Source organism: Cavia porcellus, unplaced genomic scaffold, assembly GCF_034190915.1.
Source record: "Cavia porcellus strain 051 isolate PalLab524CR breed Dunkin Hartley unplaced genomic scaffold, mCavPor4.1 scaffold_1, whole genome shotgun sequence".
Classification (NCBI taxonomy): domain Eukaryota; kingdom Metazoa; phylum Chordata; class Mammalia; order Rodentia; family Caviidae; genus Cavia; species Cavia porcellus.
The window spans coordinates 203,769,391-203,781,882 of record NW_026947484.1 but is presented as its reverse complement, the minus strand read 5'-3'; the positions used below and the strand labels follow the sequence as shown (position 1 = coordinate 203,781,882).

Genomic DNA, 12,492 nt, shown 5'->3' with positions numbered 1-12,492 from the left:
GGAGTGCATGCTGGGACTAAAAGTGTCCTGTCCAACAGGAATGATAAGAATGTACAATAGCCTGACAGGACCTACACAAGGCTTCCAGTAGCAGCAAAGAAGCAAGAGGATTCTGATACTCTTGTCTTGTGCTTTTTCTGCACCATTATATCAGAATGGTTCTTGGGATGGTGAACCATGAGAATGATCCTGGATTAGGTTTACATTGTCTTATCCAAATCTCATGAACCAGTATATAAGGAGCACACCAATGCATTAATGCCAGCAAGTGTGTATTTGGGCATAAAATTGGGCTCCAAAATTGTAGTAGTATTTCAAAGGACAGTTGGCAGTATTATGCTTTGAGAAGTGTCTTCCAGTTCTCTCATTGGCATTGTGCCTGATGACGAAGCTGGTTCACAACTTGGAATGAAGTGACAGAAGTACAGCATCTGCACAGAGAGGAGGCACCTTAGAGGTTAAAATCACTGTGGTACATGAATGTAGATAGGGGGAGAGACTAAAGGCAGGCCTGACCACCACAGTGCAACCCACACCATCTTCCCATCCGCTCCACCAGCCGTACTCACTGTCTCGCTGCCTCATTTACAGTCAGTCAGCAATGCACTCCTCTGTGGAAGAGAAATAATATGATAGCAGGCAGGTGGACAGAAAGTCAGACAGTCAGACAGACAGACAGACAGACAGACAGACAGACAGACAGAGACATATCTTAGGCTCAAGACTCCTGTACTGCCTCTTCATCATTGTTCTCAGAATCTAAGCGTTTGTTGAACTCCAGACTCAAGAATGGGAAAATCAGTCAACTGGACCTCAAAGATGCTCAGGAAATGATACGTCCTGGCCTGTATACCAAATCAGTTGTACAGCAAGCAGCACTACCTGTTTCTGCGTGGTATCCTTTTCAATTTACTACTGGGCTAGGCCCCCTGAAATTAAGGTTATCTCCCACATCAGTAATGAGCTAGCTGAAGGAGAGAGGAGAGATGATTCTTAACAGACAAACCCAAGACATAAGAAAGGAGGTTACTCAGATCAGCAGGACACAACTTATGGAGAGGACGTGTCCCAAGTTAATGAGGCTAGGGATACTTGGTCCTGAGCTCAAAACTACCATCTGGGTGGCCTTTGCTATACTGTCTCAGGGAAAACTTGTTGCCCACAGACCTGAGGACACATGGAAGAAACCATCATCACTCCAGTGACGAGACTGGGAGATGTGTATCTGCTGTGGCCTTTCCTTGGTGCAGTGGCATCAGAGCTAAACACCCAATATTCCATTCACATTATTTCATATTTACCTTGGAGTTCAGCAAAGAAAAATTTATCAATGAGTCCCAGAGACCTGGAGATACAGCGACACCGTTCTATGACTTCAGAGTTTAGCTTCTTGGTCCTCCCTGTGTCCAAGATGGCAGGAAGAGGGGCAAAAGAGACAACTGTACATATAAATCTTTAATACCATGTTTTGGTATGTCATTCAGAATGCTTTTAAACTTTCAGAATTCCTACCTCAGGAAACCTAGTTCTGTAATGAAAGTTGTGCCCGTCACCCCAGGCTCACTACATAAATTCTCTGTGAATCTAGTGAACAAAGAACCTCCTTTTCCATAAATGGTACAGAGAACAAACTTTTCCCTAAAAGAAGAGCTTGAACTGCAGAAAACTTTGGGTTCTTGAGATTCGCAGCCACATTCTACAGCTCCCATGAACCACATTGCTGAGGGGATACAGGGATGACTCACCATAGATGAAAAGTGTGTAGCAGTAAAAGTTTTCAGGATTCAACTGGATCATCACCATGGCAAACTGCTTGTAGTCAGTAGCTACCACTCTTACAGTGAAGTTCTCAAATCCCTTATAACCTACAATGAGTATGCTAAGGTTCATCCTCTCCTGAGAAGGTGGAAAGGACTCTCCGCTTCCTCCCCAACCCAATCGCATCAAGTTCATGCACAGGATACATCTGTGTTGAAGGACAGGGAACCTGTTCCTTCTGGAAAGAATCTGCTCCCCAAAACCAAGCTCAGACCTCCCTCACCAAGGACTCACTTATTACATTTTTAAAGGTGAATACACCAGGCTTCCCAGTTGGAAGTGCAACATCGTAGTGGTTCAGGCAGGTAGAGTTGCTGTAAGAGTGGAATTGGTCAAGGTGAACAAGGAGAGAACACAAATTTGGTCTCCCTAGGTTCCAAAAAGAAGGATGAGTGCCTCAGTAGGATTCTGAACCTCAAGCTCAAACAGCCTGTGCCCCATCATGGCAGGGCTTCTATCTGGCCAACATTCATGGTATGGCCTTTCTTTAGGGCCTGTCTAACCCTCCACTAAACACTCTGTGTCTCCTCATCTATCACCCTAGGGAAATGTGATATGCACACACATCACATGTACAGATCCAGTACACTTAGTTTGCAGCTACCCTTTTTAATGTCCCCTGAGTCTCCATTGAATGTCAAGCAGTAACCTAGCTCATTAGCCTGTTACCATTACCATAACTCAGCTCTCACCTGAATCCAACTAACAATACACCATAGATCCAGGCGTTACCATGACTCTCAATCTACAAATGCTACAGATACAAACAAACCTGTGACTAGAGCCCAAATGTGCTGCTTGAGGACGACTACATGATCTGCTCTCTGATTCTACATCTGTCCTATTCTATAGACATCTTCTGTGTACAGATTTTTCAAAATGCTTTTAGCACCTCCCTGCAATGGATTATAAGATTCTCTGACTTGAGGATCCAAAGTCCAGGCCCTGGATTGGGTCAGATGCCCCAGATTCAGAATGGGGAGCACTCACTTCTCAGATGCTGATCAGTCCACACTCAGGGTCCTTGGCCGATGTCTGGCTGGTTTGCTGCACCCTAAGGTGAAGCTCCCTGACTCAGCAAGTCCAGCAATATTTACTGGGTCAGATGTTCCTTCTTTTATTTTATGGAGGTGAAGATGATCACATTAGTGGCCCAAGGGTTTGAACACTTCCCCATGGCACGGAGCTACATTCATAATGCCATTTTTTAATTTTTAATTTTGAGATAGTATATTCTGATTTTCACAGGCTGAATTCAAACTTCTGAATTTCCTGCGTTAGCTTCAGGGGGAAGCCTGCTAGCATCCCAGGAAGGGTAGTGCTTTCAGTTTACTTCATTTATACCTCCTGATGTAGCATGGGCCTGGTCTTGAGGGAGCCCATGTCTCCTCCCTACCAGAATAATCCACTCTCTACTACATTACTCCTGACTGTGTTTTTCCTACAGCCATGTAGGAATGTTAATGGAGGAAAGGGTGAAAGAGTGATAATAAAAAATCATGGAGCATTGCAAAGACAGAGAAGACGAAGCTGGAAGTGTATGAGGAACAGAGTTAAAAGGGGAGGAATATTGACTCAATACGAAGCAAGAAGATGAAGGAAAATTTCCCTGAGTTTGTTAAACTTCTGGTTATGACATTAGTATGGCCCTCTGAACCCAATTTGTGGCTCTTTTACCTGTACCAGACTATGGTGACATTATAGCTGTTGTCATCATTCAGCTCCAAGGTCATGCTCTGCCATGCTCCTTCGGGGTCGGTTTCATTGAAGACTGGGGCCTCTGCTGAAGTCAAGACGTACCACTTTCCCTGCAACTGTAAGGATCTCATGACAGACAGAACCCAGAGATTTCTCCAGGTCCACTGCCCCATGCTAACTCTGCTGGTACCTTGAGTCTGCCACTCAATAACAAAGCCTAAGGAATGAGTTGCTATGAGGGGACAGCAGTAGTTTGAAACTTATAACAAGATTGATTACGACTATGAGTTTGCTCTGAGTTGTCAGGCATGGAGAGACCCTGTGTGACAAGTGGGTCTTTCAGAACCTCATTGTTCTTACTGGAGAGAAAAGACAACAGATGTCCCAATCACAAGTTCACAGGACTTAGATTCCCTGAGTCCTCCTACCCAACAGTCCCTGCATTCATTCATATCATCTCCATCATCTTTGTTCATTTTCTAATCTTTAACACACAGATCCACCACTCTTCCTGAAACCTACCTCTTTATATTGGAAATCTGGCTGCCGGGGGAACATGCTCAAAGATGAACGTGGGGTGATTGTTGTTAGAGAATCCTGAGCCTGGATCTTTGTTGGCCCCAGGAGGATACCGAGCAGACACAGGAGAAACAGCTCCATGGCTTCAGAGCTACTGCCCTCCAGGAAGGTGGTAGAAGGGACGAAGGTGTCTTAGAGAGACTAATAAGTGGAAACATTTTATAGTCTCCAGTCTGCCCCTCCTTGGGTGGGAGGATCCCTGGTTTGTTAATTCCAGGACTAGTGAGCTTGTAGCCCACAGGCCTTCCAAATATGTGACAAGATGTTTTCCCCTCCGCACAAGTTGGGATTGCACAATGTAGAGAAAGGTCAGGCCATAATGAGGCAGGAGAGACAGGCTTAGACCTCCATACTTGTCATGTTCAAGACCTCCACATCTGTAGTTACTGTGCCTCTTTCTTATCTGATCAGTACTGCCTGTTAGTCAGCAGCTGAAATTCATAGATACTGTGACATCTTACCTGTGAGTCCAGTGTGTGGTGCAGGGAGGCAAGCTTACTTCACTGTATCTGAAGCAAAATTTAGTGGGGAAGCAGTTATTTTCCCTCATAGTGTTGAGCAACTGCTCCTAAAATCCTCTTCGCTGTATCCAGTGACCTTTGCTCTAATACTATTAAGGCAGGCCATTATGTTTCTCTAACCCAGTGCTATGGTATCAAGGGAATTTTCCCTATTTCAAGAGATATGTATAAAGCTGATAACTTTGTTCCTGTAAATATAATGAGTGATATCATAAAATTTTAAAATCTACTTCTTTCAATACCGAGTTGTAAACCTGTCACTGAGTAAATAACTGTCTCTGTCTCATTTCTGTGACTTTGCTTGCACCCTAACATTTCCAAATTGCCACCAACCCACTTCCATGAAAAGTAGAAATTTGCAGTACTTCCTTTGTTCCAGGCTCAAACCTTTAGAACATAAAGGCTTGCAGCGATATGTACATGCAAAGTTAAATAAATTGTCTTGTTTCTCCCATTATCTCTCTGGACTCTTGAATTCTCCAACATACCCACATAGGCAGAGAGCATTCCAGGTGTTGCACCACATTATTTGCAATCTCAGAACTAAGGAAGGTGAGATAAAAGGCATTTTGAGGTGAATGTGACCTGAATAGTTGGTTCTAATCAAGACTAATATACAGAGGAATACTTGGTCTAAAGAAAATAAACACTCAAGCAAAAAAGATAACCAAACCAAACAACAACAACAACAAAAATAAAGCTGGAAAACGCTTACTATTAGTTTGTCTTCTGTGGCTCATTTTACACCTGGTAAAGACCAGGGGTCAGTGGTGCACCTGAAAGTGGACATTCTCCACAGAATGTTGTCTGCTTTGAGCACACTCAGCCCCTATCTATGCTGTCCCAGGGTCATAGGACAGGCCATAGACCATGCCCTGATCCTCTCTCATCCCTGACAGGTCGGCCTGCATTTTCAAAAGCATGAAGGACATAAAAGACACTCAAAAATTGCCCTTTTCTCTTTCTCAGTTCGTCAGAGGTTAACAACCACATACACAGGCCGCAGTGTGGTTGTTTGACAGACTTGCATGCTGAGGCTTCAGTGAGAGCTAAGAATGAGCACTGGCTGGGTGACAATGGGGTTCAGGCAGGTCCCCTGGGGCTTCACTCTCCTACTCTGTATACCATTCTCTTTGGGTCACAGGGTGTGAGTATTTGATCTGAATCTTGAGTGATCATTCAAACCAACACTTCTGCTCTAGCCACATTTTTTGTTCTAGGGAGCCCATTGGCTTCAGGTTAGTGTCACACAGTGACCCTGTTGTGGCTAATTCCAGACTTGTCTTTGAGGCAGACCATTTTCTTATTGTGAGCTTAGCCAGCAACCTGGAAAAGCAATGAGGAGCCAAAATCCCTCAGTGGGTGGGTCACAACCATGGACTATCGACCTGTGACCTGCCTGGAGTTCTGGATTCATATGGTACTAAGAGGGCCTTCATTGCCACTATCATTGCTTTTTATGGCCCTTCCTAGATACCAGGGACACTGAACAAGAGTAGTTTTGGAGGCAACCTTGAGGTGGTGGGTAGGGAGCTGCCTTAGCCCACTACAACAGACAGCCTTCACTGCATGTAGCATACCCATATGTATGGTACCACAATTTTAAGAGATAAATCTTAAAAGTGGCTTTGATATCCAAATGCGAGGAAAAAGGTAATGTGGTACTTTTATTACCACTATGGAATAATACTCTGATACAAAAAACGATTTGTAGATAAATGTACACTTTTTGAATTTATACTTTCAGTGAAGTCAATCAAGCATGCATGATTAAATATCATATGGCTTTTCTTTCTTATGAAGCCCAAAATATAAATAAAAATAAAATAAAAGATGCATAATAGGAATGTGTTGTGTACATATGCAACCTCCCACTGAGAAATGAGATCTCAGTAACACAGCAAGACCCCAGCTGGGGTACACATGCTGATCTAGGAAAGGCAGGATGCCAGCAACACGGCATGGCATTGAACTAGGTACACATGATGGGCAGATGGTTCCAGGGTAAAGGAAAAACCCAAGGCCACCATGAGAACAAGCCAACAGCTGGTAAATTTTGTGAATTTACTTTGTGCCACAGCACACAGATATGCAAAGTAGAAGGGGGTTGGTGTGGTCACCATTTTTTATTACACAACTCTGGGAAAACTGCTGCAACCCCATTCTCTAAATCCAGAGGCGAATATCAGCCCCATAACTAGGAAAATTCCTATTGCAAATTTGGCATGAGTACACAACACATTCTGAGGCTCTGACTTAGATCTGCCTCAAATGTAGACACCGGAGGACTTTTAGGACTTTTCTCTTTCTGTTTGTTTGACTGGTGTTCCTCTTTTTGTCTACTTGAAGCTTTCTTTTGTTGGTGTTGTTGTTGCTATTCATTTTGTTTTATATTGTTTTCATTTTTGTGTTTCTGCTTTCCGTTGTTTGACTTTTTTCTCTTTTATGCTTTCGATATCTTTCTTTTTATTTTTCTCTACTTATCTTCTTTCTTGCTTTTCTCCAATATCTCATATGATTGTATGATACTTTCATCAGAGTAAATATTGTCTTTTCTTTTTTGATTTACTTTAAATCTCCTTTTCTTCCTGTTCTTGTGTTTCCTCCTGTGCTCTCTAGTTACTCAAAACTTGGGCCACCGTCTTTGCCCTCCAGCCTTGCTCCTACTGTATTTCACATCATTCATATCTCTATCTTATCCCCATCCTTCTTAATCCCATCACAGAACACAGCAAAGTAAGTACACTTAGAAGAAAATCATTACGTAAAATTGCCACGTATAGATTAGATTTTGTTATTAAATGTAGAATTTGGTCCTATGGTTAAAATTATCAGGTTGATAGTTACCACAATTTGCCAGTAGTAAGTCTGTGCTTGAGACTATAGTTATTCCTAACTGTACTGTGATAGCCAGCATATCATTCCTGTTGGAGTTACCTTTCTCACTTGTATGATAACTGTATAATTCTATGCGGTCATAACCACTACCAAAGTTCTGGGTGCTGAAGCAAGTAGACAGAATTTGTCACCCTCAGTACATGAGAAAGTAAATTCTTGGGAAATACACAAAGATCAAGAACCATCTACATCTAGAAGATATCCTTGAGAAAGAGACATTTTCTAGGGAAGCCTCAATACTAGGGATAAAGCTATCATGCACACGGAATATACAAGCATCCACATAGAAAACAAAATGAAATAAAAATATGAAAATAGAAAATGACAAGTCATAAAAGCAAAATGCAACCCTGGACCTTAAGCCTACAGAGGATAAATTCAAAGCACAATGAGGCAGGAGAGATTGGAAGTCAAACACTGGAATTTTCTGAAATGATGACAATGGAAATGAAAAAATTGAATGGAAGAAGCTATGCAAATAATAGTCTCTGATTTGCAAAAAAATGTTCATCAAAATGGAACACATGGAAGCAAATGCACGTTTGAAATAATGGGGGAGTTCTGTGAATTCATGGAAACCGTAAGTACTCAACATGGGAAAGAAACAGGACCCATAAAGCACACTCAAACAGAAATTCTGAACATTAAAAAAGAGTATTGAATGTAAACATGACAGATTAAATGAAAGGGAAGATAGCATATCAGATCTAAAATAGAGAATTGAGGAAAATAGCCATGAAATGAAAAGAATTTTCAAAAGAGCAAGAAACCATGAAAAATCAAACCAATAGTCATATGATAAAGCCAAGAAGAATGTCAGATTGACTGCAGTCAGATACAAAACTGGAGGCTGCACAACAACCACAGAAAAAAACTACCTCACAGAAATAATGGCAGAAAACTTGTAAAACATGGGTAACAAAATTGACATATAAATAAATAAAGTGCATAAAATTCCAAATACACATGGTATATATATATATATATATATATGCGCTAAGGCATATAATAATCAAAGTACTAGAAACGCAGCAGAAGAATGGAATATTACAAAGAGCTTGAGAAAAATAAACAAGGTCTTTTATATAAAGTCCCAAATAGAAATAAACAACAAAATTAAACATATATTAATTTAAAATGTGTTGTATACATTTACCAATATCTCATGAGGAATGTAATGTTTTTCAACTGAAATCATATACTAATAAAAATACCATGTTGAAATAGGAAATACATTTTTACATAAAAACTAAATGTGTTTTTAATGTACAAGTTTGAAAACGGAAAGCCAGCTGAAATTTGAATGTTTCCCTTTCTATGATTGAATCTAATGGGCAGCTACTAGATTGGTTGCTAATAATTGTGGTGCCCTTCCCACATATTATGGTGTTATGTGTATTATTTACATCTTATGTAGTGTAATCTGGTTCATGTGGTCAGCTTGGAACTGTAGATCTATCTCTATCCAAATCCAAATCCGTATCTATTTCTATATCCATATCCATGTCTATATCTATACGTGTATACCTATATATAAATCTATGTATCTATACATTTACATAGATAGAGAGGAGATAGAGGCAGAGACATAGATAAAGATAGACACATATTATATCAGTTCTGCATGACCACTCTCATTTTCCTGTGAGTGCTTGAAAAATCAGCTTTGTACTCCCTCTAAAACATCAGTAAAACTGGACAGCCAACCCCAAAAATGCTGATATTTGCAGAGCTTATGTCTGTGTCAGGTGTTCACTGGCCCACTTCCGTGTGATCCCCATGAGCTTGGGTTGCCATCATACTGTGAAGCCTCACTTAGGGGCAGTTATGGACTGGGTGATCTCATTAGGATTGATTTACTTTGTCTTTGTTGCTATCGAAGATGTGATGAGAGTCCTTGATGTGAATGATTCTGATCTTATTTTTTATACTGTATGCACCTCCCTCTTTTTGACCCTGGCTTGTATTGGTGGATTTTAATGTTTGGCACAAACTAAGAAGGCTCTCACATTAAAAATAAATTCAGTGACATTTTCGTTTTGCAAAAGCATTTTTCTAATACACACATCTCTGGTGTGCTGGCTTCTCTAGTGTGTACTGTGTGGACAATGAAGACATTTTGTATAACTACAAAATGTTGCTTTTGTCTCTCAGGTGATTTCTTTATGTAGTCCAGGCTGCTTTAGAACAGTATGTAGCCCTGGCTGACATGGAAATTCCAGGAATTCTCCTGCCTCAACCTCCCAGAGTACTGGAATAACATGCATAGGTCACCTCACCTTGCTTGGATATACATTAGTAAAATATTTCTTTCTGCCAAGCTCAAAACAAACTATGCTACCTGTGCAGCATAGCTATAAAACAGAGTACAAACATTTTTGACTTTCTAAACAGCTGAGTTTGCTCCTAATCACTGCCTCAGAAGCATTTCCATAAAAGCCTTTCTGGGCCTCAGTTTTATGTTATTGTCACATATTTGGTGACTCGAGTTGAGTATTTATTTGGGTCCCCTTACTCCCATACAAAAACACTAATGCGTGCCTTTCCAACATCACTGCAGTTCACAGGATGGACCACAGCAGAGCTTGCACATCAGGCCTGGATCAGCTCCTCCTCTCTGCCCTCCTCTGCATGGGTTTTCCAGACCTTTCAGTGAGGCTTTTGAGTTCACTTGAGTTTACTCTCAAGAAATTTCAATTATGGTTCTTCCTAATGATTCAGGGTTCTGAGGATATCAGTTCATTTTTGTGTTCAGGGCAAAATGCTTAAGAGTTCTTCCATGCAGTTGGGATACATTTGTATGGTGTGTGAAATCTTCTTAAGTCAGATCTTTGAGATTTGATTTAGAATCAATTTAAATATCTTCCTTTAATATAGGCAATGCATTTCAACAATGTGGTAAGAAACGTTTAATGTTTTAGGGCTGAGAATTTATAAGATGCTCCTGTATTTCAATGCAAAAATTATTTTTTTAAACTTTCATGTTTTGTAGACCTACAACTTTCTCTTTTGTGTTACAGCACATCTGCTTTATTCTTCTATTTTCAGTAATGACTGCATATTTTCATGCTCTCTTTTTGAACGAATCATGGGTCTGTCTTGCTGTATGTATATCACCAAGGTTGATAGATTTTATGCTGCTTTTATGTGTCTACCTCTGCTTCTCCACATTTGTTAGGTCAGTGTATTGCTAGGATGCATAAAAAACACGCTAAATATACTTATAAGTAAGAAGTTTATCCTATGATGAACATTTAAAAGTTTCAAAATGACAAAAGTGGAGTTTTCATTTTGTGTGTATTATAATGGAGGAACACATTACTGTATTAGCAGATTACTAGAATTAGGAAAATGACTACTTCTTGAAAGAATATTAAGAATTTAAGAGTTATATATTATTGAAAAACATTAAATATTCTACAGTTTGCAAACTATTCTTTCACCATTTTGTTGAACAATTGATCTTTTTGCTTTAGTATTTGTATTACTTTTAATAAAGTGTTTTCAGAAAAATTAGACAATAGAACTCAGTTAGAAAATGCAAGGTTTAAAGTCCTCTACCAAATATGTGTGTGTGTGTGTATGCATGCGTGTGTGTGTGTGAGAGAGAGTGAGAGAGAGAGAGAGAGAGAGAGCGAGAGAGAGAGAGAGAGAGAGAGATATGAATGGAGGAGAGGAAGAAGAGGAAGAGCTGGTAGAAGAGGACAAGGAAAGCAGAATTTAAAAAAAAAAGAGGAGAAAGACAAATAAGGGGATGAAGAGGGCCAGAAGGATGAAAAGATATAGAGGTACAGAGAAAGTGAGAAGGAAAGAAACAAACAAAGAAGTAAAGAAAAAAAGAAAGAAATAAATAAAAGGAAAAGAAAAGAAGAAAGTTAGAAAGAAAAGAAAATAAAGAAGGAAAGAAAGACAGACAGACAGACAGAAAGAAAGAAAGAAAGAAAGAGAGGAAGGAAGGAAGAAAGAAAGAAAAAAGAAAAAAAGACAGAAAGAAAAAAGGAAAAGGAAGACCATGTCAGACAAAAACTGCTTTAGGGACTCTTCAGGTAGTAGATCCCATGTGTGGTAATTTTCATACCAGCAGAAGCACTCTTCTTAAAAGAGAGGAAACTGATGGATTGGAAGGTGGGCAGAGCTTGTGCAGAGAGGGCATGTGCCTGTACAGTGCCCATAGTGTTTGCACAAATGTTAGTGCTACCTGAGATCATGTGGCCTCTTCTCTAGTTTTTTGTCCTTATTGTCATGTTAGCTTTTTCTTTGAGAAAATGTGGTGATATCACATTATCTACTTTCCTCTTACTTCCTTCTGCCTTCCCTCATAATTCATCCTCATATTTCGGGAAATAAGACATGCATTCATGGAACATTCATGGAAGAATTTACATTCTAGGGAAGACTAATCTAAATCTAAGCCTAGTGGACATTCCAAAACAGTATTAGCAAAGCCTTATGTAGAGGCACTCAAATATGTGACTCATCTTTGCCAACATGATTTGTATCTGGATAGAACACTTCTTACTAAGATGCTGGTGATATTCTTCCTTAGTAGAGGAGGTCTTGTGCAAGCTGGGTTCAGAGGAAAAGATTCTGTGCATGTCTTTAAATTTCAGCTTGGCTGTGATTCTATGAGTTTCACAGCTATGAGCATTGGGTGCGGACCATTATGTAGTCTTCCAGGTCTTACCTTGTCAGATTTCAAAGATTCCTAGGATAATGCAGGTTCCAGTTAGTGCCCATACTCTTTCACATTGCTACATTGCTGAGGATGAGATTTGATTGCCTATATTGCATAGAAATGTGGCAATTGGAATGGTCCATTGTACATGTCTAGAACCATATATTATGATATTTAATATCCCTATATTCCACGAGTCCCTCTGAAGATTTATACCCTGGGGAGTGAGCCAGTATTGCAAGATCATCTCTGGAACTCTCATCTTCTCTCAAAGGACGGCATGGCTTTCTCAAGATCCTTCCA

At 40.2% G+C, this 12,492-nt stretch overlaps 1 long non-coding RNA gene across 1 annotated transcript; it reads right to left on the bottom strand.

Moving 5' to 3' along the window:
- Positions 1-271: 271 nt before the first annotated feature.
- Positions 272-1,859, bottom strand: LOC134474336 (uncharacterized). The gene is made up of 4 exons (XR_010045126.1): positions 1,746-1,859; positions 1,302-1,400; positions 570-611; positions 272-431 (listed from the first exon to the last, which is right to left on the bottom strand). It is a non-coding gene; the product is annotated as an uncharacterized LOC134474336 (long non-coding RNA).
- Between the last annotated feature and the right edge of the window lie 10,633 nt (positions 1,860-12,492).